Source organism: Nomascus leucogenys, chromosome 9 (genome assembly GCF_006542625.1).
Source record: "Nomascus leucogenys isolate Asia chromosome 9, Asia_NLE_v1, whole genome shotgun sequence".
Taxonomy (NCBI): domain Eukaryota; kingdom Metazoa; phylum Chordata; class Mammalia; order Primates; family Hylobatidae; genus Nomascus; species Nomascus leucogenys.
In genome coordinates, this window is record NC_044389.1 from 10272356 (window position 1) to 10296477 (window position 24122).

Sequence of the window (24122 nt, forward strand, 5' to 3'; positions counted from 1 at the left end):
CATTGTGGAAGGCAGGATGGTGATCCCTCAAAGACCTAGAACCAAAAATACCATTTGACCCAGCAATCCCAGCACTGGTATATACCCAAAGGAATATAAATCATTCTATTATAAAGATACATGCATGTGTATGTTCAATACAGGACTATTTACAATAGCAAAGACATTGAATCAACCCAAATGCCCATCAACGATAGACTGGATAAAGAAAATGTGGTACATATACACATGGAATACTATACAGCCATAAAAAGGAATGAGATCATGTCCTTTGCAGGGGCATGGGTGGAGCTGGAAGCCATTATCCTCAGAAAACTAACACAGGAACAGAAAACCAAACACCACATGTTCTCACTTGTAAGTGGGAGCTGAACAATGAGAACACATAGACACAGGGAGGGGAACGACACACACTGGGGCCTGTCAGTAGTGGGGCAGTCTAGGAGGAGGGAGAGCGTCAGGATAAATAGCTAATGCATGCTGGGCTTAATATCCAGGTGACGGGTTGACAGGTGCAGCAAACCATCATGGCACACATTTACTTATGTAACAAATCTGCACATCCTGCACATGTATCCTGGAACTTAAAATTTAATTTAATTTAAAAAAATGACTAGCGCCTGTGAGATGATAGAATTATGCTACTAAAGAATAATCTATTAAAATAAAAAAAAAACCTTCCAGTGACAAAAGCACAACTCGTATTGGCATATCAATAAAGATTGGTATATTTATCTATTGGGATCTAACCAAAAAAGAAAGAATCTACTTTATTTGGCACAGAGGGAATTACTGCAGGGAACTGACTAAACCAATGAAGGAAGAGCTGGTAAATCAGCTGGGAACCTCGGAGAAACACCAAGATGAGTAAGGGCTGGAAGCTAGTACCATCCCTGAGCTAAAGGGACAAAAGGAAGCGATGTGTCACCAGAGCATCCCCAGGAGGCAGCTGGAACCACCATGAGCCCATCCAGTGGGAGCTAGAACTGCCAGGAGACTAAGCTGCTACTGGACGCGCCACGGAAGTCAGGGAGAGGGAGGGAAGACATTCTCTGGCTCCTCCCACTGAGAGCCTCTCAAATTCCCCAGTGATCAGATTCTACTGGCTAGACTGAAAAGAGGGATATAGCTGGTTTTATTTCTTAAATGTCAATGTTTACAACAACCTAGGGATTACTTTGTAACTTTTAAAATTTATGATAAACCAATGGAACTTTTAAAAATGGGCAGGTATATATTATTTTTCAAGGCTTTTTAGGAGGTATATGAGCAAAAGTTTAAAGATCTCTGTGCTGGGAAATACAAAGATAGAGAAGAGCTATCCCTCCCTCAATGTGTTCACGGACTAACAAGGCAGAGGGGAAAAGGCAAAACTGAACGGTGGTTCCTGAGAGGGCTTCACATTCTAGACAACCCTTACAAATCTTCTGGGAGGCAAGGATTGTTGGTTCTGTTTTACAGATGTGGGAACAGAATCTCAGCAGGTCATTAAACTGCCCAAGGCCAAGTTTGTAAGCAACATAACTAGAAGTAAAAATCAGACATCTTTAGTTCCACAATTTCTTGTGGAGAGAAATGACTCCCTGGTTTCAGATGCACAGAAGCAGCATCCTTATAAAATATTCCCTAAAGGAGTGTTTCCCAGACTGTAATGTGCATACAAATGACCTGGGATTCTTGTTGAGATGCAGATTATGATTCCAGAGGTCTAGGGTGAGTCTTGAGATGCTGCATCTCCCGAAAGGTTCCCAGCTGATGCCTCATTTGCAGACCATGCTTTGAATAGCAAGTCCCTCAAGCAGTGGACACTAAGCTTTCTTGAGTGGACACCCCTAATTGTAAGAAGCTTTGAGCACACATCCCCCAATACAAGTATACTTGTTTATTCATGCATTGTAGATTGCATGTATTCTGACCAGTAACTACTGTAACAAGCCATCCTATACAGATAGCACAAGATATACTGTTGTAATACTAGCTATGAATCCATATTTCAAACAATCTTCTTGATGATCTTGAATTCCTTGGCCAACTTCTTATATAGTTAGGATTAAGTTATCATTTGTTTTTATTTGGCTAAGGCAATTCTCACACAAACAGTAGTGGAAGGAATATAAATTGCGCCATCTCTTTGATGCTCATTTGCACTTTGACTTTTTAACATGATGGTCAATCTCTGATTTTTAAGCCACTTCTGTATTTTTGTGAAAGTCAATTTGGTTATAACTAGATAATGTAATTTGTAAATCTACTTAATCCCATATACATATGCAGCAAAAAGGACAAGGGTATGAAGGTGTCACTGTTTCCACTCCATGCAACGGACCTTCCACCAGCTACCTCAAGACACCTCGGTTCAGAGCCTTACAGGTTGCCCAAGTGAGGCCATCTGTGTCAGTCCTTATAGCAAAATATAGTGAAACCTTAGTTTCTGTCTCATCAGCCACCCCCAGCAGAATTTTAGGAGCCTCCATGGCATCCACTCCAGCCACTGCCATTCTAGAGAAGAGGAATATGTAACCACTAGGAACATGGAGAACAAGAGATCACTTTCACAATTCAATGTGCTGCTGCTTTCAGGATCAAATACATTTTCATAAAGTTAACAAATACATCATCAGTGGAGAAAACATTTTAGATGGGACTTTTTACCTCTTGAAAATTAAACTCCCCTCCTACCACACATTCATACACTGAACTGTCCCCTCCCTTTCTCACTTTTCAAGATTTAAATCCCTTCCAACCAGATCCAACATGAAGGCATTTGAGACAAGAGAACATTTAAGTAACTGTTAATTAGAATACAATCTCAGACCTTTTTCAGATCATCAGATGCCATCCATCCATAGGAATCTTGCATGAAAGTTTTTTCCAAGTAATGTATGTATGTATGTATGTATGTATTTAAGACAGGGGCTCGCTCTGTCACCCAGGATGGAGTGCAGTGGCGTGATCTGCCTCCCAGGTTCAAGCAATCCTCCCTCCCCAGCCTGCAGAGTAGCTGGAACTACATGGGTGTGCCACCACACCTGGCTAATTTTTGTATTTTTAGTGGAAACGGGGTTTCACTATGTTGCCCAGGCTGGTCTCGAACTCCTGACTTCAGGTGATCCACCCACCTCGGCCTCCCAAAGTGCTGGGATTATGGGCATGAGCCATTATGCCCAGCCTTTTTCCAAGGAATTTAAAAATTCTGTAAGTTAGTGTTGCTCAGAAACAAATACATTTTTAGCCTCTCAAAATAGAGTCCTGGAAGACCATTAGCCTCCCTTTTCACAAACTGTTGAAGACAGACCTCCCAGTTACTGTCCCCACACCATGTCTGTATTACTTTCACTCACTTTTTCTTCTAATAGGTATTTAATGAGTGCCTCCTGTATACCAGACCCCATCCAAGGTGTGGGGAAATAGCAGAGAATAAGAGCCATACAGTCATCCTCCCTGAGCTTCCATTCCAACTGGAGAGACAGACGAACAAAGGAGTATGTAATGTAGGGAGAATGCTCTGAAGAAAATAAGTCAGAATAAAGAGGGCAGGGAACACAGAAGGGCACCAGATAGTGTAATCAGGTGAGGCCCCTCTGAGGACGGACATTTGAGCAGGTGCAGAAGAGCCAGCCCTGTGCTAAACAGGAGGGAGTAATCCTGCAAGCAGAGGGCATGGGAAGTGCAACCCCTCAGACAGGAAAGTGACTGAAGGTCTAAGAACAGCAAGGAAGCACCAGGAGCGAGGGCGGGGGAGACAGATGTGGGGTTCAAGTCCCGGTGTGATGGAAAGCAAGTGTGAACAGGAGAGTGCTATCATCTCATTTAGGTTTTAAAGACTCACGCTGGCTACTGTGTGGAGAGTAGACTCCAGGAGAGAAGAGTGGCAACAGCACACACCTACAGTGCCACCTGCTCCAGGAAGCGGTGCCCCAGGCCAAGCTGGGGGCTAAGTCCTGCTCAAGTGCTCCTACCCACTCAGATACATCCCACAGGGCCAGGGGCGGAAACTGACACTTTGGGGATCCTCACTTGCACAAGCCCCTTCAACATACACATTCATCTCTCAACCAGGTGCTCCTTTAGTAATTTTGCATATTTTTTAAGGAGGGCCTCTGGAACGGTGCGTGCTTCAGGACCCTGGTCAGAGTCCCTGTCAGCAGGTACCAGAAGTACCGGATCTATACTCATCTGTATTTCCTCTTAGACTCTAAGTGCCTGGAGGGCAAGGACTATATCATATACATCTTCGTATCTCTGACATCTGCATAGTGCCCACTGTGTTGTAGTCACTCAGTACATATTTTCTTAATTATTTGCATATACATGTGATGATTTATTTTTGAAACAGGTACTCTGATTCCTTTTCTTTGTAGATCAGCCAATGCCATGGCTTTGGGAACCACTGGTCACTTACAATGAATTCCATCATGGTCAATGGACAAATGTATGTGCTTACATAATGGCATTTAAAAACACAATTTTGAATGTTTCAGAATCACCAGGCCTGCATTTGAATTATGCGAATGTTACAGATTTCTTATTTCTCTTAGGTCCACTCCGGATATTTTTATCACTTTTCTCTACTTCCTATACCAACATAAGTAAAGGCCTTACTGCTAAGAAACAAGACAAAATAGAGCATAGAGACAGCCCTCAGAGACACCTCAAAGCCTCACAGAACAAACAAGCTTCAGGCAAGAACAAGCTTCCATCCTTTTCAGAATATGTTTTAACTTGCAAATAAATGATCATCCTCATTTAACAGCGATATTCCCCTCCTTTCTGGCAACTGAGAGATACACTCAGCTGCACACAAAAAGGGGAAATTTTCATCTAAAAATAAATGAAACCATGGTAAACAGGCAACTGAATTCTGAATGCAAAAATCAAGGTAAATTTTCTCTACCCAATGATCTCATATGAATAGAAAACAAGTGACTGTAATAAGAACAGGTATAATAATGAAATTTTATACCCAGCATGAGATTTTAATTTTAATATATCTGTCTGAGTTTTGCTAGAAAATGAATCAACTGTCTAAAGACCAGTCTCCAGGATGGTTTAGAGACATCCTTAAGACATCCTGCACAAAGAATGAAAGTTCTCTGTAACAAAATTAAACTTCATGTTTACAAGTCCCTTCTCCCTCTACTGTTTAACACTTTAATGTTAAGCATACCCTCTGGGCAATTTATGTTTTTAATATTGCTCTTGTAAATAGAGTTGATCAGAACTCACTGCTGCTGGGAATTCTACACAATATTGCAAAGTTCTGAGTTGAATCTAGAGAGAGGGTGCCTGGTGAGACTGACAGAATGCCTAGCCCAGCAGGGCTGTCGCTGGCCAATTAGCCAAGCTTGGCCCCTCTCCCTGAACTTGCCACGAGCCAAGATCAGAGCACAACAAGAGACACACACAGCTTCCATGTTGTATCTGAACCCTGAGAAAACAGGGCTGGCTTTATTCCACTTGTGTCCAAAAACTGGGATGGGGCCCTATACAGAGGGGAATGTATCTCTGTCTAATGTCAGGATGACATTTACATTTTTGTCTATTTCTTGAGTTTGCGGACAATATAAAAGTACTCCTTCAGGTCCCTTTCTTTGTCCAGGTAAGTACTATCAGAACCTTCAAAGGCACCTTATACCAACGAGCAGACTGCTGTGTACAGCCTGTGGCAGGCGTCCATCCAATGAGCCCTGAGGAACCAAAGGGAGATGCTCTCCCATCCTTACGGCCTGTTCCAACAACCATGAAAAGATGCATTTGTCCCATTAATCGTTTTGAAGCACCTGAGGTTTCTATAGAATGGAATCTGATAAACCATGACAGTACCTTGTTTCCTGGATTTGGAGGGGGTAAGAGAGGGGGAAATCAGATTGTTAAAGACTTTTTATGCAGGAAAAACTTGGGAAGGGTTTCATACAGGCTGCTGAACTGGAGCTGAGTCTCGGAAAACTCAGAGGTAGAGAGGAGCAGGAAAATAGCATTCTAGACAGAAGAACGTCATGGGCAATGAGAGAGAGGCAGCACAAGGCATGTTCAGAGGAGAAGCAGGAAAGTCTGGCTGGAGCAAAGGGTTCAAGCAGGAAAACGGTGAGAGAGAAATTGGGAAGTCAAGCACTTGGCTTTCCCAGCAAAGCCAGCACAGATGGCGTCCACGGGGCAGTGCAAGGTAATTTCTGAGCTGGCTGTAGTTATATCTGTCTGTGCCCCTAGCCGCAGGTAGTGCTGCTGTGAAGCTCAGTTTCTAGTTCCTCTAAGGACTCTGTATGATGCCCACTTATTTTCCTATTACAGGTTTGTGTTGAGTTTGCTTTTTGGTGCAGCTGTTTGCTTAGAGCATATTCCTCTGTGGCTGTGGACCAACTGGGCTTTCATGAACTTCTGCCGTGTTTTTGCCTGTTCAGCTTTGCAAACAAGCTGATACTAGAGTTGATGACTTTCTATTTTCTCTCTCTTAGAGACCCAGGTGTCTTATTTTTACTGACCTAACACTTGCTTTGAATCTTTGAAATAACTCTCATAAACTCCGGCACATATTTTCCATTTATCTAACTCTGAAAGTACAAGAGGAGTGTTTGGAAAACAAATAAAATGCTATTATCTTCAGGAATATATGCACTTACGCATTCAACAAACAAATACATATGAATTGTGGACTAGGTTACAGGGTCTGTGCTAGACACTGGGGATACATTAGTAAAGCTCTCCAAAACATGCTAAGTGATCATCAAAACTATTCATCTGATGGATTAAATCATAACAAGGCTGTTATAAGAAGACCATGCAGCAATATAGGCTATTCATCCAGACTGGGGTTTCTCAACTCTGGCACTACTGGCATTTGGGGTCGTTAAGATCCTTTGTGGGGAACTACCCTATGCATTACAGGATGATGAGCAGCATCCTTGGCCTTTACCTGTTAGATGCTAGTGGCACAGTGTCCCCAGTTGTGACAGCCAAAAATGTCTCCAGACATTGCCAAATGTCCACTGGGAGAGTGGTCAAATCCTTGTAGGTTGACATTGAGACCATTCGGGCCAAAAATATCTCTTCGTCAACAGCAGAGGGATTGGCAGGGAATAGGGTGGGGCTAGAAATATCAATTATTATTATAAAGTGATAACAGGAATGTTTACTGAAAGACTTTTCTGAGTTAATTTTCTTTGAAACTCAATAATCATACCCCTTGTTACTGAAAATACTTCTGAAATATTCATCTCTTTTCCTACCACACTAGATACCACTCCCATACCAGGTACCACTAACATTCCAACAAGTTTGTTTTTATTATTTATCATATAATGTAATCCTTTTGACCATTATCATTCTTATGGTATCTAATACTATTTTTCAGAACAGCAATTATTGTCATACAATACTACAGATATAAAACATCACAATCAAACCAATACTGGCTGACCCCCATACATATGAACCATGAGTGGCTTAGGAAGGATGGAGAAAAGCGGCTTGTGAGTCCCACCTCTGTGTTTCCCCATTAACATTCCTTTAAACTATTTTTTTGAAGTTGTTTGTATATTGGGCTATCCCAATAGATAGTAAATTCTTGGAAAGATAGTAAATTCTTGGAAAGCAGAAACCAAAGTTTATTCCTTTGACGTTCTCAGCATCTGGCACAGTGACTATCACAAAGCAGGCATTCAATATATATATATCTCCATCCCTGAACTAGAAAAGGAGGGTGTGACAGGAAATGTGGATAAAACATGTAGTGTGGGACGGGTCTTATATTCCTGCTGAGAAATCGGGGCATTATCCTGCAGATAAGTGTATAGGGAGGTCAGATGACAGGAGGGCTGAGCCTGGCCAAGGCAGAAAGCCCTGGTAAAAGCCTACCTGTGACAGTGAACAGGCCTAGCTACTCCCCTCCTTCCTGCTCTCCTCCCAAGCCTGAGCTTTGCATAACGTGGGTGCCCAGGGGCTGCATCTATGTGAGGTCCATCCAGCATCAGGAAGCATAACTCTGAGACAGCAATAGGTCTTCAGGGCTGCTGCATGGTTTCCTTGGACAGTGCCCTAGCAAGACTTGAGACCAGCCAAGAGATGGGCCTGGGAGGTGTTGAAAAAGCCAAGAATGAAACAAAGTCTGGGAAGATGCTATCAAGAGAGTCACAGATGGAAGAACTAGGCCACACAGGAAAGGAAATGAGGCCTTCCCTGCAAAACCACCCTGCCGACTCCTTATCAATTTGCCAGAGCCAGAACAAGACAGAGGATGCAGTGGAAATTGATAGGCAAGGGGGAGAGGTACAAAATCACAATAAGTTATCCTCAGTGTCCTCTAGACGAATCCAGGCCTGACACCCCACTGAGCCCCATTTCTAGAGATCCTCTTGCCTTTTCCTTTGGACTACTCCCCTCCCTCTTCCTTTGCACCGAGGAACCCAAAATCAGAGCTCCTATGCCCTGTGTCCCTCTATCTGGGAGGCAAAAACTTAGACTCCACCCTCATCCTCACCTTCTCATTTGCACTGGAACCAACAAGAAGAATCCAAGGGGCCAAAAAAAAAAACCTTAAGTGATATTGACTTTATTGTCAGAAACTCTATATTGTTCATGTCTATTTGAATATCTTCCCACTTTGTCAAAAATAATTACCTTAGGTGATTTTCTGGCAGGCTTCTCTTGGCATCCTAAATACAATACAGCACACTGGCTCAGCCAGAACCTAACGAGGACATGAACTCTTCCACAGCACCCCCAATTAAAACTATGAGAACCACAAACAATGAACCCAACCCTCTGTATTTTGCTCAGAAAATCCTCGTTGATTCACCAAATATTTATGGATCCCCATTATGTGTAAGACACTTTGGCAAATAATATTGGGAATGAATAAGACATGGATTACACCACTGAAGAGGCACAGAGCCCAGTAAGGAAATAATGTCTGTTCACAAATGACTATAGTACAAAGTACAGGGATGCATGAGGTATGAAAAATCGCTATGGAGCTAGGACAAATTAGTGAGTTTCATAGACTATCAATTTTGTTACGTTTGCCTTTGAGAAGGAAGATGAGTCCTGATACCCTCTTCCTATTAAGATTCATTGTTTCATTAAGGGTGCATTTTCTTACTAAATGAAAGACTACTTTGTTTTCTGAATGCATATACAAGAACTGCTTCTACATGAAGCGGAAGAAAACATGAGTTCTTCTGACAAGCAGTCTATTAAAAATGCACTGTAAGTGGCATATTATTTGCACATCTGTAATAGTCTGTGGAGATTAACCTGCCCTGATAATGTAATTTCTCCTCAAGAGAAAAGAAGAAAACTACAACTAAAACATTTAAAAGACATGCACAGCTTTTGACTTGATGGACTGAGAAGTATATCTGTATGTCCTGGTGGATGTTAAAACGCTTGAGTGAACTGAAATGCCTCTTAGAACTTATAATTAGCCAAGTGTTTTCAATATAATTCTTTCGTGTTCTTTAGTTATTACAGAGACCTGACGATTCCTTTAAACTCCAAAGACAGAGCTGCCCTGGATTGGGAGACCTCAAAAACTTAGTTTAGATTTCCCCCGTGGTCTCTCACATGGGTTCCATATTTAAGAAATGTCCGTTCATTAACAAACTAGTTCAGATCAGTGCAGTTACGTAAATGCCTAAACACGATCCACAGTGCCAGGCTATAACTCGAGCAGCTCTACTTTCTTACAGGACTCTGTTTAACATGCCCTATTCTGAAGGAGGAATAAATATATATTTTTTAAGAAAAAAACTGCATATATGTTTTTAAGAAAAGCAGTTAAATTAGCAAGTCTAGTAATGTCAAGCTCTTAAAGGAGACTTAAATGAGACTTCATTTGGAAGTGAGAAGCAACATTCACTTTGTGGCAGGCACTGTTATATTATTGAGTGCTCTCCCTTCTCATTTCATGTAATCCTTACAGAGCTGCAAGCCAGGTACCATCCCCTTTTAAGGTAAGGAAACTGTAACGTAAGTAAAGTCACACACTAAAAAATGCCAGAGCTGAGATATGACCCAGAGTGTCACCGAAGTCTGTATCATCCTTCTCTGTGGCTATCTGATGACTTATGTACCCTCTTATTCTGAGCAACATGTATAGCAAGTTCTCTAGGTTAAAAAAAAAACAAACAAAACAGAGAGAAAACGTAACAGGGACCTCTACCACAAAGCCAGGCCTTCCATTAAATAAGTTTTACACCATAAAGGGTATTTTTTTCCTTCCAATTTCTTAAATGAAGTGTCTCTCCTTGATTTCTCAATATGTCTCTGTGCTGCTGAAAGAATAAGCAAAACACTAGGTAAATCTTGTCTTCCTTTGAGATGAAAGAAAAAGAATTCTACTTCCCAGAGACACAAGCTTCAAATTGCTTCATTCATTCTAGAAACACTTCCTGAGTGTCCAATGAACGTTAGGCATTTATTGGTCAAAGTGTCAGGAAAATGGTAGTGAATAAACAGACAAAATCCCCACCCTTGTGAAGTTTACATTCTAGTCACAAGTGGAATCTACAGCAGAAAGATTAGAAAATGTTGCCAGCCAGCAGCGGTGGCTCACGCCTGTTACCCCAATGCTTTGGGAGGTAGAGGCAGAAGGATGGTTGCTTGAGATCAGCTTGAGCAACACAGCAAGACCCCATCTCTACAAAAATTTAATAAAAAAAAAATTGGCCAGGCCTGGTGACACTTGCCTATAGTCTTAGCTTCAAAAGCCTGAGATGGGAAGACTGCTTGAGCTCAGGAGTTCAAGGTTACAGTGAGCTATGATCACACCATCACACTCCAGCCTGGGTGATAAGGTGAAATCCTGTCTCTAAAAATTAAATTAATAAGTAAATTAAATTAAAATTTTAAAAAAGAAAATGCTGGCCAGGCACGGTGGCTCATGCCTGTAATCCCAACACTCTGGGAAGCCAAGGCGGGCGGATCTCCTGAGCTCAGGAGTTCAAGACCACCCTGGGCAACATGGGTGAAACCCTGTCTCTACTAAAATACAAAAAAATTAGATGGGTGTGGTGGCGTGCGCCTGTAGTCCCTGCTCCTCAGGAGGCTGAGGCATGAGAATTGCTTGAGCCTAGGAGGCAGAGGTTGCAGTGAGCCTAGATCATGCCACTGCACTCCAGCTTGGGCTACAGAGTTAGACTCCGTCTCTCTCTCTCTCTCTCTGTCTCTCTCTCTCTCTCACACACACACACACACACACATACACACACACTCACACACAAATGCTGCAGACCCCTTCCTCCCTCACCATGTGCCAAAGCTGCTCCCCAAGCCATGTGGGGTGGACAAGTACTTCTGAAAAGGCCTTTCTCCTATCCTGGCATCTAACAGAAATATCCCCATATTAGCAACTGAACATTAAATACACACACACACGCACACATACATACACACACACACACACACACACGCAGCATTTTAAAAATCTGGACACTAAGTACAATGAATAACAACTACATAAATATGACAAAGAATTAAATACAAAATCCCTTTCAGGCAAAAGCAGACATTAAAAAGCCATTTTTAAAATGTCATTTAATTCATTCTCCTATCTCCTAGACAGAACCAAACTCAACCTTCAAAAGAAGAACTATAAATGATCTCCCTAGGCAAACTCCCCAGCTTCTGCCCCAGGAAATCACGACCAAATGGCTGATGTCAGCTCAGGTTCTCAGTGCTTCTACAAGGAGAGGGCAGAAATCCACATTGTATTAAGAATCTGCACGCTGAAGCAATAACTCATACAACATTTGAATAATTACCCATTCATTTTGAATTATTCTGTAATTCCTGTGATAATTTCAAACATGATGAACTTCTTTGACATAATATGAGTATCACAGGAACTTTTCCAGGATTCCCATTGTAATTCATCATTAACTGGATGCATGTTCAAATATTACCCAGCTCCCCGCTATCTGCTTCTAATAGCAGGAGCAAAGCCATTTCGTTTGCCTACTGGCATGCTTACCCAGTTAATTTCCAAAGATGACACAGTGCCAGCATGACCCAGCCCCCGTGTGTGCCCTGATGACCTAGTTTAATAAAATCTGGCCTCATATCAAACAGATCACAGGTTTAATTCCTGGCTACAGCAGCTACATAACAGTACATACAAGACATTAGTGCAGGGAAAATTGCACAGTCTTATGCATCATTTTAAAAAGGACAACAAAGCAGCTTATATGGTTACTATCATCTTAAGAGACTTGCCCATGTGACATTTACTGAATCCACCAGTCCCTTTATCCCAATAACCAATATACTAAAATTCTGGGCTCTGAATCTACGAATTTAAATATTAAAATGTGTTTGGTCTTTTTTTTCATCCTGTGTTTTCTGCCTATGGAAAAAAGATGAATTAGGGAAAGGATTAACCTTACCCTGCCTCAAAAAACAGATTCTGTGAGCCCGGTGCTTCTAATCTATTCTTGAGGATAATTTTAAAGCAGAAAATAAGATGTACACACTGCTGGGTTCCTCCACATTCTCCAAATCTGAGGATATTTCAATGACTTACGTACTTCTGAATCACATGTAGAAAAAAAAAAACCCTCTAACCTTCAGGAATCTCTCAGGACTTTGGGAAAGCAATTGCAACCAACAATCCCCTCACATCTCATTATGTGGCACAAATTTAGTTCTAGGATTCCCCTGGCCTTGTTCAGCTGGTGTCCTCTAATGATAGAATTATCTGCTCAATTTTAAAGCAGCTCTGGGGGATGAGATGGGCTTGGTCTAAAATGCATAATATTTGAGAAATGAAAAAGACATTAAAGAGTGGAGCCAGTCCGGATCCAAGGAGGCTGGAAAGCCTAGTGGCAACAGGCATGTCTGGCTACAACATTAGCTCCATCCTTCACCTCTCAGAGCTGTAAAGTAAGAGCCATGGCAGCACCTGCCCCAGAGGGGGTTCTAAGGAGCCAATGAGATAATGAGTGTTGGGCTCAGCACAGTACTGAACTAGGAGCACCCAGTGTATGCGGCTGTTACTAGCACCTGCACAGGGTAAAGTCATTCCGTCCCATTAAGCACGCATCAAGCACATGGTGCTCTATACCTAATCTAACATCCATTGCAGGATAACCCACTAACTCCCCTTTTTCAAAGGCTGTGCTATCCTAAATCTCTCTTGCTGCAGAGTAGATACATCTTTACAGAATCATCATAAAGGATCTCTTCTTTAAAATAATGAGGACAACTATTTGGACCATACAGCGATAAATTATTTCAATCCAAAAATCATGAAGTTTCAGGACAGTGAGAATACCAGATCATCATCAAACCTATCATTCTGTTTCATTTGAATATTCATCAAGCCAGTGTTTTCACAAATATTCCCTCTGTGTTTTCTAATAAGGAATATCATTCTCTCTACTGAAAGATAAGGAAACATGAAACACAAAATTATTAGCTCAGTATCACAGGTGCCAAACATCAGATCCAAAGTGTCTTCATATTCTCACTCCCCTTGGTGTTCCACAGGCAAGGAGAATGTCCACAAAGTGGAACAGACTAAACAACTGCAGGGGTGGGAGGAATTAACTGATCTAAGTCTTCTTTATCTGGTTTCCCTCTTTCCTTCTGCTTCCTCCACTCAAAAAAAAATCTACATTTTTTTCTTCAAAACATAGATCATTTTTGTGTTGGGGGAGCAGAGGAGAGGTCGTTTTAGATGTAAATAACACTGGGGCCTTTTGCCCTAAATCTCATGAATGGTTTTTGTAATCGATCATGTTTCTGTGCTTCTGTATTCACAGTATCAAATCCTCCACCATACGCATAGAGGGGAATGGGGGAGAAGGGGATAAATGATACAATAAGAAAAACTTTGGCCGGGCGCGGTGGCTTATGCCTGTAATCCCAGCAGTCTGGGAGGCCAAGGCAGGCAGATCATAAGGTCAAGAGATCAAGGCCATCCTGGCCAACATGGTGAAACCTCGTCTCTACTAAAAATACAAAATCTAGCCAGGTGTGGTGGCACGCATCTGTAATCCCAGCTACTCGGGAGGCTGAGACAGGAGAATCGCCTGAACCTGGCAGGCGGAGGTTGCAGTGAGCTGAGATCACGCCACTGCACTCCAATCTGGGCGACAGAGTGAGACTCCGTATCAAAAAAAAAAAAACACACACACACACAAAGAACTAACTTTGCAGCCCCACAAAAAGAAGGCCCCTTGAATATCCCTCTGGTCAATTTGTCTCCAGCACCCAAGAAACCAAAAGCTTTTACTTAAGCCACATACTTTGTGTCCACAGCCTGGCATCTTTTCCATCTGTCATCTCTTCCTTCTCATGTGTCTTCAGCGCCACGGTGGCAGCTGCCAGCTCTCCACTACCAACCTTCTGGCCACTCCAGCGGCCACCACCATCCTCACCACCCCACAACCTCCACCACTTTCACCATGACTCCAACTACCATGAATGCCACATCCACCTACTTACACTATGACTTCTTCCCATATCTGTTCTAATTTCCTCAATAACTTTTCAATCACCAGTCACATACACCACCTGTAGCCCCTAAATCTGGCCCCAAAGTATTGCCACATCCCACTTAGCCTCTATTTGTCAACCAATATCTATCAAATACTCATTAACAGCAACATCATAGCTTTTTGTTGCATCAGAAGATTAATTACAAAAATTTGTAAGTAATGAAGAACGATCCATTATGAATACACTCAACATTCTGAAAGCAAATCTCTTTTACTAAGAAAAACAGTGCAAGTTTAAACTGTCTTTGAGAACAAGGACGTCACACAGGTGGTGATCTATAGAATGAAGCTTTCATGATTAAAGTAGGGAGAATCTGAAAGCACATACTATAAATCACCACATGGCAGAAACTCAGTCATAAATTTAATTTAAAGCACAGTTTAGGTGTTTCTTTCCTAGTTTTAGCCCTAGAAAGCTCAGGCTACCCTTTTGGGACCCCAAACCTATAGCTACTGTGCTTCTGGTAAGTTTCTTTCGAGCCACCCAAGTTTCTAATCAAAGCCAAACCTCAAACTCTTGTTTCTATCTTCTGTCCCCTATGACTAGACCTTAATAAAAAGTGTCCCTTCCTTAGAGTCTATCATGAGTTGAATTCCAACAAGGCAGAGCCAACCTGCCCAGTTGCTCAGGTTGTGCACTGTGGAAGAGCACCATGTTTAAGGAGGCATCAGTCTCCTCATGAGCATCTCTCTACTCATTTAAAAAAGCTGTTTGTATTTTTATTAAAACTTTGCTGATTTAAAGATGGGTAATTTGATTATTTATATTACAGTTTTCTAGCACATGGCAATAAAATGTCTTGTTCTAAAAATCAGTATAGCTGAATAATTTCCCATCAGACGGAAGTGAATGTCTTACAGAGGGGTGTCTTTGTCTAATTTGCACAAAGCGCCATATGGGCTAGCAGCAGCCCTCAGAAAAGCTTCCCTCAAATGTTTTAAGCTTTCTGTGGTCTTGGCTGTTCACTAAAGCTTCTGCTCTTAGTTTAATGGACTGTTTGCACTGCATTCACTTTTTCCTCCCAGTCTGGTCATCTTCTCTCAGTAACTTCAGTTATCAAGCATATCCCCTACTTAAAGCTTGTGTTCTATGTCTGTCCATTAATATTACTAAACACATGCTAACAATAACATGACCCTTTGTTACAGAAGATTACTACTAAGACGTGTCAATTCTAAACACCCCCTACAAATTTAAAATCACTAATACATTACTTGAACTCAGTCAATATCTAACTAGATTCCTCACAGCTTTTAAAAAATAAGCAAATTAAGCTTTCATATAATTTATTTTCATTGACTTATTTCATTAATAATATCGCTTATTAAAAAAAAAACAAACTACCATCAGCTATTTACCTTGAATATAAGGAAGTAAACAACATTTGAGAGACAATCACAGGCCCAAATAGAATGGAATAATAAATCAGGTAGAAATCCACATTAACTCACCCTGCTCCCCAGAAAATGAGTTTTACTGCCATTGGTGACAACTGGCCCTAGTAAACAATCCAGCTGTGGAAACCTTAAAAAGAAAAAGATATAGGAAAATTTAGAAGGAGAAAAATTCAGGAAAGCATAAACAGTAATTTCATTATAATAGGTCTTCTCACCAAAACATAAAGTTAGTTCAGAAGTCCCTGAATCTACGCAATAATTATACCACAAACTCTTCATAATTGGAGTTGCTTCATCAACTCACCATTTTTTCCATTAGCTGAGTCTAGGATTTTAGAGATACTTAATCTTATTTTCAGATTAATCCTCAGTGGATTACATGACTTCAGTTTTCTTTCTATATTAATCCCTCAAGTAGTTAATGATCTGAAAACTGATTCTTAAATAAACCATATAAATGAAGTATCTTAAGGATTTAAGACAGAGCTTTTGTCAGGGGAAGAATACCTCTCATATATGAATAATCACGTCCATTTTGTAGATCTTCATTTTCATATTATGTACCAAATTTATACTGTCATGCTTATTTTCTTCTAATTCGGAAGCAATAAAAAACCAGAAGAACTATGAATCCTACAATATTAACAACATTAATATTAACTAAATTGTTAAGAAAACTTCTATTCAAAAAATCAGCAAATTACTCCTCTTCTCTAAATTGTCCAACAGGAAGATTAGTTGTTAGTGGTAGAAAAGAGACCAATTTTCCTCCCAAATGTTACTGGCATAGATACCACAGAATGCCTGCTATTAGTAGGTTGACTTACACAAAATTGCTGATATTCAACCATTTTTTTACCTACACATATGGCAATTTCATAATTTTTCCAAACAAAAAAAATGAGTAGGAATGAAAACCCCAGTGATTATGAAACAATTACATTTTCTAAACTACTATTGCTCAACATACATCATTTTTCTGAGCAACATCAATGGTTTGGGTATAAGTAACTGATTCCATTCTAACTTACCATCAATGGTATCTAAAAGATAAGAAAGGAAAAAAATTACCTCCAGCAAATTGGAAGGGCTTATGTGTATCTTTTCAGTTCTTTCTTCCCACCCAGTCCCCATTTACTTCCAACCCCCTCGGCTTCCCCCTTGCAACATAAGACTCTTTTCCAAGAGCATAGATGTGACAGAAAGAAAAGCTGAGGGCTGGAAGACAAAAAGGTGAGAGGGAGCATGCTGATCTCTAACAGGGGCAGGTGAAAGGGAAAGCAGGCAAGAGCAAGTGAGGGACAAGATGCAGGGGGCAGATGGATGCAGGAATAAGATGCAGAGGGAAGCGTGCAGAAGAGCTGCCCACTACCTCAGGACAGGCATGGCCAGGGAGCAGCATCCCACACAGGTCCAAGCCCAAGTCCACAGGACAATGAAGGGAACATTTACTTCTGTCTTGTAATAAATGTAGTAACCCATCTATTTTAGGGCCTACCACAACTACCACCACCAGCACAACAGCATCACAACCACCCCACCACAATGTTAATTCGAAGCATGCACAACACTAATGGAAGCAAAAACTAGCAGAATCAAGGCCATTTGGGTACCCCAGATATAGAAAATTCACAAGTTCCCAAAGTGCGTTTTCTTCAGAGAAGGAACAGGAAAGGGTTTAAATAATTTTCCCTCCCACCAGGAGACCCATTAAATCAGCAGCCTACTATAAATTGTTTTGTTTTTGCACGAAAGAGCAGCCAGCCGCAAAATAAACTTTTTAATCTCCTTTTAGTACCACCCATTTCTCATTCCCTATTTTTTAGATTAATTATGTGAAGATAAGATGTAGGATTAAAATCAGCATTCTGTGACATGGTCACAGAATGGTGGTGACAAAGTCAAAGTTGACATGCTAGATGAAACCTGTCATTTTGTTCACATCCAATCAGAATCTTAAAAACACATAAGACCATGAAATGAAATGCAAGCAAAGTAAATCTGACATTCAGAGGCACTCTGTGTTGTTCCAATAGTGACTTTCCCCTTTAAACAGAGATATCTGGATCTACTGTGGACCCCTACAGGGTTGAAGGTAAATGTATCAATGATGGCAATGATAGTACTAATTGTAACAGAAAAAAAAAGTACTAATTGTAACAGAAAAAAAAAGTCATTATTATTATTATGGGTATGGTCACAGATAAAGAGCTGCAAATAGAACAGCTCTGAATTAATAGACAAGTTGGAATTATACTTCATGTTGTGGAAAGGAGTTAGAACGTGACTTTATGTTAATACAGATATTAAATAAGAGTGTGAACAAAATTAAGGAGTACTGGCTAAGGTCTGTGAAGTAGATATACACATGTGTAGAAGATGTCAGGTACCGTTTCAATGAGGCCAATCTATGAAGAGCCACCTAAGAACCAACTGGTCAACCTCAAACAGAGTAGCCCTAGGCCACTGGTAATTACCACTGTGATCAAACTAGGGTCTACAGACCATCGACCAGGAAACAGTACACGGAAGCTGATGTAAGAGGCAGGAAGAGCTGATGTTATCGAATGGCCCAGAATCCTAGATAAGAGTTGAGGACATGAACTCTGCACATTGGTATGCAAACCCGAAACAGGTGGCTGCATAATAACCACAGAGAGGATTTGTTAAACATAGATTTGTTAAACATAGATTCCTGGACACCACCCTGAGGCTGATTGTTGTGCTCCAACAATTTATATTCTTGAAAGCTTTCCCTGGGTACTGCTGGAGCACAACTACAATGAAGAACAGGAGCTAGGGCAACAGATGGACATTACCAGAGAAGCAGTCTCTCGATTCAGCAGGAGTCTGAGCTGGACCATCAGGTATGCTTCATATACTAGTTCACTTAATCTTCATAGCAAGAGCCTGAGTAGATTTCAGTCACCCAATGTTGCAGAATAGGAGACTAAGGGGGGCAGATCTGAAAGGTCAATAACTTGCCCAAGGTAACAACACAAGAAAGATCAAATCCCACCTCATCACTTACTTCTTGAAGCTCTTCTGTGGGTGTCCACTGCCTAATATGAAATGCATTCTAAAGCCCCTTGCAGGTGCCCTCAAATAACATGGCCCTCAACTCCAGCTCAGCCATACCACCCTTTCAGCCACCCACTCCTGCTCCATGTGAACCAAGCTATAAGCAATTTCCTGGGCAGTGCTGTTGCAAGCCTCCCTGCCCTTGCTCCTGCCTCCTCCTAGAATGCCTCTGTCCTCATCTACCTCCTCTTCCAAGATGGAGCTCAGGCCTCTCCTCTTTGCAAAGCCCTTCCTGACCACTACCAACTCTTTCCCAGATAGAACTGACCACTCCCTTCCTTAGGTCTTGCAATAATTAGCACAATAAAACATGATACTTCTCTCCAGTATTCATACGCCTGACCCTATGTAGAAATAGACTATGATTTTTGAGAACAGATGTCAGTAAATATTTTAAGAATAAATAAATGCAGCGCTACAGCCAAAGCCAGAATTTGAATCTGGATCCAACTCAAAACCAGTATACCATGCTGTGTCTCTGAAAGCTTTGCATCTACTTTCATGAAAATCACTCTTAACATTGTCAAGACAGTAGCCACTCAGCAAGGGGTGGCCAATGAGCACTTGAAATGTGGCTAGTCTAAACTAAGATGTGCTGTTAAGTATGAAATACATTATTTTGAGGATTCAACATGAAAAAATGTAAAATATTTCCACATGAAAAATTATATTTTAAATATTTTAGGTTAGATAAAATATATTAAAGTTAATTCCATGTTTCTTTCTGATTTTTAAATGCAGGTACTAGAAAACAGAAAATTACATATACAGCTCACATTATATTTATATTGAACAGAAATATACCCTATAAAGTATACCTTAACTCCCCCTTATTAATAAATCCATTAACATGATGCTAAGCATAATTTAATCTTTCCGAATGACATACAGCCAGAGCATCAAAGACTGTACTGCAGTGCTGAACAGCATGGCCCTGCTAAACACAGAGTTTGTCCCTACACGAAAAGCTCACAGAATATTGTTTTCAGAGTTCCTTTGAGCCACTAAGTTTCTACTCTACTATAGCTGCTGGCACTTCACATGTAACTTCTCAGGTTTCTAATCTTCCAATCTAGATATTTTACCGAAATCTGAGCAGGACCAGGGCAAGGCAGAGCACCTGCCTTGGGGGGAACTAAAACTCTCAGAAATGAAGATAAACAATTTCTTAAATAACAGCTTCGCTGATATGTAGCCCAGATACCATAAAATTCATCATCTTAAAAGGTGCAGTTCAATGGTGTTTATCACATTCACAAGGTCATGCAAGCATCGCCATTATCAAATTCCAGAACATTTTCATCACCCCCCAAAGAAACCCAGACCATTAGAAGATACTCCACAGCCCTCCTCAGCCCAGTCCCTGACAACCAGTAATCTATTCTGTCACTTGAATTTGCCTATTCTGAATATATCATATAACAGGTTGTATTTTGTGTCTGGCTTCTTTCAATTAACAAAATGCTTTCAAAGTTCAGCCATTTGTACCAGAAATCGGTACTTCACTGCTTTTTATGGCTGAATAATATTCTATTGTATGAATAAGCCACATCTTATTTACCTATTAATCAGTTAATGGATATTTGATTGTTTCCAGTTTGAGGCTCCTATGTACACATTCATGTGCAAGTTTTTATATAGATGTAAGTTTTCAATTCTCTTGAGTATACACTTAGGAATAGAGTTTCTGGGTCATGTTGTTACTCTATGCCTATAATTTGAGTAACTATCAACTGTTTCCCAAAATGGCTGTACCATTTCACAGTCCCACCAGCAAGTACCAGGGTTCCAACATTTCCATATCTTCACCAACACTAAATTTTGTCTTTTTAATTTTAGCCATCTTAATGATATATTGTTGTGGTTTTAATTTGCATTTCCCTAATGACTAATGTGGACTGCCTTTCCATATGCTTATTGGCCACTTGTATATCTTCTTTGGAGAAATGTCAATTCAAATCCTTTGTCGAATTTTTAATTGGGTTGTCTTTATCATCCCCCAAAAAGTTATACTGCTGAATGAAATCATTTTTATATATTCTGGATACAAGATCCTTATTAGATACATAATCTGCAAAAATTTAATCTCATTCTTTGGGTTGTCTTTCCTCTTTCTTGATGATATCCTCTGAAGGAAACAATTTTCTAATTTTTATGAAGACTAACCTATATATTCATCACTCCTGCTTTTTGTGTTACATATAAGAACATATTGCCTAATCCAACATCATGAAGATTTACTCTCACTTTTTTCCTGAGACTTATTGTTTTATATTTTACATTTAAGTCAATAATCCATTTTGAGTTTATTTTGTATATGGTATGAAGTAGGATCCAACTTTATTCTTTTACACATAGGCATCCAGTTATTCCAGCGCCATTTATTAAAAAGATCATTCTTTCTTGAATTGAATTATCTTGTCACTCTTTTGAAAACCAATTAATAAAAAATGCAAGGGTTTGCTTCTGGGCCTTACGGATCAATTTTATACCACTGATCTACAAGGATATAATTTGCCTGCACCACGCTGTCTTTATTACCTTAGTTTTGTGTTAAGTTTTGAAATTAGGACATGTGATTCCTTCAACTTTGTTCTGCTTTTTCAGGATTACATTGACTATTCTGGGTCCCTTGCATTTCCCTATCAATCTGAGGATCACTTTTCAATTTATTGGGAGGAAAAGACCTCTGTGTTTTTGATAGAGATTACATTAAATCTGCAGATCAATTTGGGAAGCACTGTCACCTTAATAATATTAAGTCTTCCAGTCCATGAACACAGGATGTCTTTCCATTTAAGTACATTATCTTTAATTTCTTTTAACAACGTTTTGCAGTTTTTAGTGTACAAGTCCTGAATGTCTTTTGTTAAATTTGTTCCTAAATATCTTATTCTTTTTGATACTATTACAAATGGAAATTTTCATTTTCATATTGTTAATTGTAAGTAAATAGAAATACAATTGATTTTTATTAATCTTGTATATGGCCACCTTACTGAACTTTTTAGTTCTCACAATGTGTGTATACAGTTCTTAGGATTTTCTACATACAAGATCATGTCATCTGCAAAGAGATAATTTTACTTCTTCCTTTCCAATCTGGATGATTTTTCTTTCTTTTCCTTGCCTCATTGCCTTAGCTAGAACATCCAGTATTATGCTGAATAAATGTGAAAACAGTAGACATCCTTGCCTGTTCCTTATTTTAAGAGGAAAACAGTCTTTCACAAGCACGATGTTAGCTGTGGATTTTTCACAGATTCCCTTCATCAGGTTGAGGAAGTTTCCTTCCATTCCTAGTTTTGTATTTTCATCATGAAGTGCTGTTTGAATTTGTCAAGTGGTTTTTTTGTTTGTTTCTATTAAGATGATTACGGGGTTTTTGTATTTTATTCTATTAATATGGTATATTAAATTGATTGATTTTCAGATGTGAAACCAGCGTTGCCTTCCTCAGATAAATCCCACTTAGTCACAGTATACAATCCTTTTTATATGTTGCTGATTTCTGTTTGGTAGTATTTTCTTGCAGATTTTTGTAGCTGTATTCATACAGAATAACAATGATACTTTTCTTGTGATGTCTTTGGCTTTTGTATCAATGTAATACTGGCCTTAAAGAATAAGCCAAGAACGTTCCCTCCTTGTCTACCTTCTTGAAAAACATTATGCAAAACTGCTGTTAATTCTTTAAACATTTGGTAGAATTTACCATTGAAGCCATCCCAGCCTGGGCTTTTCTTCACGTAAAAATGTTTGATTACTAATTCAATCTCCTTTCCCGTTATAGGTCACTTCAGATCTGCCCTTTCTTCTTGAGTCAGTTTGGTAGTATGTGTCTTCCTGGGAATGTACCCACTTCATTCAGGTTATACAATTTGTTGAAATAAATTTATTTACAATGTTCTTATTTTATTTCTCTAAAATGGTAGTGATTCTCCTTCTTTTATTCTGATTTTAATAACTGAGTCTTCTCTCTTTTTCTATTAGTTAGGTAAAGGTTTGTAAATTTTGCTGATCTTTTCAAAAGACAACTTTTTGTTTTTATTGATTTTTTCTATTGTTTTTCTATTCTCTATTTCATTTACTTCTGTTCTAGTCCTTACTATAGTTTATATTGTTTACTTATTTTTTATTTATATTTATATAAATATATAATTTTAAATATAATTTTAATATATTGTCATATTATATATAAATATATTTATATATTTAGTTTACTTATTTAGTTTGCTCTTCTTTACATTATTAAGGTGAAAAGTTAGGTTGTTGGTCTGAGATCTTTCTTCTTTTGTTCATACAGTCATTAACAGCTAAAATAAAATCTCTCTAAGTATTGATTTAGTTGTATCTCACAAGTTTTATTGTTTTTGTTTTCATTCTTCTCAAACTATTTTCTGCTTGCCTTCTGATTTCTTCTTTAACCCACTAGGAGTGTGTTAATTTCCACATTTTCCGTATTTCTGAAATTTCCCTCTATTCTTGATTTCTAATATCATTCCATTGTGGTCAGGGAACATATTCTGTATTATTCTGGCCCTTTTAAATTCATTGAAACTTATTCTGTGACCTATTACACAGTCTATTTTAAAGAATTTCCTACAGGCATTTAAGAACAACGTATATTCTGCTACCACTGGGTCAAGTGTTCTTTAGGTGTCTGTTAATTCCAGTTGGCTTATAAAGTTGCTCAAGCCTTTTATTTCCTTGCTGATCTTCAGCAAGAAAATAAGATCTTCTGTTTCAACCCACTTTTGAAAATGAGGTATTGAGGCCAGGCACTGTGGCTCACACCTGTAATCCTAGCACTTGGGGAGGCTGAGGCAGGCAGATCACCTGAGTTCAGGAGTTTGAGACAAGCCTGGCCAACACAGTGAAAGCCTGTCTCTACTAAAAAAAAAAAAATACAAAAAAATAGCCAGGCATGGTGGCATGCACCTGCAGTCTCAGCTACTTGGGAGGCTGACGCAGGAGAATCGCTTGAACTCAGGAGGCGGAGGTTGCAGTGGGCCAAGATGGCACCACTGCACTCCAGCCTGAGCAACAGAGCGAGACTCTGTCTCAAAAAAAAAAAAAAAAAAGGAAGGAAGGAAGGAAGGAAGGAAGGAAGGGAGGGAGGGAGGAAGGGAGGGAGGAAGGGAGGTAATG

At 39.8% G+C, this 24122-nt stretch overlaps 1 protein-coding gene across 3 annotated transcripts in view; it reads right to left on the reverse strand.

Moving 5' to 3' along the window:
• Window positions 1–24122, reverse strand: part of MTUS2 (microtubule associated scaffold protein 2) — a 690072-nt gene that overhangs the window by 654040 nt on the left and 11910 nt on the right. For all 3 annotated transcript variants that reach the window (XM_030818580.1, XM_030818583.1, XM_030818581.1), the window contains exon 2: window positions 15945–16017. The gene's annotated coding sequence lies outside the window, so the exon portion shown is untranslated. The remainder of the gene's footprint in view (window positions 1–15944; window positions 16018–24122) is intronic.